We start from the raw sequence: 2,206 nt of genomic DNA, 5'->3' as shown, positions 1-2,206 counted from the left end.
CTTTTAAAGTCCTTTGTTTGATAGACCAAACTTCTCAAGTACTCAACTTGTTCTTATAATTCCAATAATTGAAATTTGTATATGGTGATTCTTAAGCTCTCTTAGACAATCCAGTGATATTTATAACCTTAGCTAGATTTCAACTTAAAACACAAGTCTAAGTCAATTACTGGCTCATACATCTTAATACTGGAACTACAAGGCTGATCAGTTACTCTAACAGGACAGATTCTCTTAAACATTACAAGTAGTATTATATACCAAATATGCAGATTTCTTTCCACTCAAACATACTGAAACTACAAGTTTGAGCCTCTTAACACTTCTACATTTCATTCTGAAAGATTTGAATTATCTCAAGCCATGTTAAGGACTGAAGTCGCTTACTGACCAGTTTCCAAGTAGGACCAAGGCTGGATTCTTGTCAGCAATCCTGATAGAATATGATGCTGCCTCTTCATAGTCATTGTATTTAAACCCCCACTGCCAAATGGGTGATCCCAGATAGACCTGTGCCCTGGGTTCGAGTTTTGTCTTACCTAATTCTTCTGTAATCCGAGTCTGAACACCTCCACCCAGGAAAATCACTAGATTACATTTGACATATTTTGGGCTCTTTATTGTATGTAAATTTCTCTTCTCCCTAATTCTAAAGATCTTTGAACTTCCCAGAAGTGTGCATTCTTTCCATATACTTTTAATCTCTTATGACCATACAACTTTTTCAGATATAAAATAATACCCAATTCGATTGTGGAGATTTCTCACGGCTTTGAGTATTTTGGTCACAACTTTCAAGGTCATTTTAATGACACAAGTGTTTTTCAGAAAGTCAAAGTCTAAATGCCATCAGATTTCTTCATTTCAAACCACTGATGGCATCTTCCAGATGGTGCGTTTCTCACTGCACGGCAAGATCACAGTATGATTTGAAGTTTTTTGAAGTATTCAAATGTAAATGACAAGTAATGTTTCCATAGCTTACTTTAAACCTTGTGAGTTGATCGAGAAATGCTGATTCCTCATTAGCAAATTTTGAATACATTTAAATATGGAAATCTTTATATGTTTATGTCTTGTCTCCTGAAGTAGATTGTAAGCTCCTTAAGGGATAACACCCAGTCTTACATTTATTAGTTGGAGAATAGTAATTGGCTAGATAATGAAGACTAGTTATTTGATCAGGACTTGGACTCTTGCCTCATAGCAAAGAAGGGATATTTTTGTTCTTTAAATCAGATGCTCAGTCCTGTGGCAAGAAAATAAATTCTGGGGACAAAGACACTGCTTAACTTGTAAAATTTATTTAGAATCCTTAAATCCAGGACCAAGTATGTATTCTCAGGGGACATTGCACTCTCTCTAAAAAGTCATTGACTTTATGTAAAAGACAATCTTTTAAAAATGTAATATAATCATATTCTGGACCATCTGGATGACAAATATAATGGAGTCCTGCCATGTAATTTCAGCACCAAGTCTGTGATTGTAGTATTATTGGAGTCCAGTAGTACTTTCGCAGTTTCAGAATAATGAGTGGAGAACACCACAAACTCAATTTGTAAATCACATATTAGGTTTTACAACTGCATCAGAGAAATGAAGGAGAATATATATTGCAGTTAAAGATCATTATGGGGCTTCCCTGGTGGTGCAGTGGTTGGGAGTCCGCCTGCCGATGCAGGGGACGCGGGTTCGTGCCCCGGTCCGGGAAGATCCCACGTGCCGCGGAGCGGCTGGGTCCGTGAGCCATGGCCGCTGAGCCTGCGCGTCCGGAGCCTGTGCTCCGCAGCGGGAGAGGCCGCAACAGTGAGAGGCCCGCGTACCGCAAAAAAAAATAAATAAATAAAAATAAATAAATAAATAAAAAGATCATTATGATAACAATTACTCAAGGAAGTAATGCTTTGACCAATAAGTAATAAGGATCAAATGATGTCAACATATTCGGTTTGAAAAACACTTTCCAGGAATTCAGATAGTTGCATTGGCATGCCCAACTCAACAGAACAAGGGAGGGGCAGCCGGCACTGTAGTCATGTTGTAAGTGGTAGTTCAATTTCAGGAAAACATTATGTATCTGTCTCATTAATTTCATGTTAATTTGAATTTTATTGGGTTTGCAATTTGTTTGTAATTAGTGCACAGACTTTGGTTTTATAATTGAATAAGAACTGCAATAGGAGTTCATCACTAGTTTTATGTT

This window comes from Lipotes vexillifer, unplaced genomic scaffold (assembly GCF_000442215.2).
Source record: "Lipotes vexillifer unplaced genomic scaffold, Lipotes_vexillifer_v1.1 scaffold221, whole genome shotgun sequence".
NCBI lineage: Eukaryota > Metazoa > Chordata > Mammalia > Artiodactyla > Lipotidae > Lipotes > Lipotes vexillifer.
The sequence above is the reverse complement of the archived record's forward strand: the minus strand, read 5'-3'. Positions refer to the sequence as shown.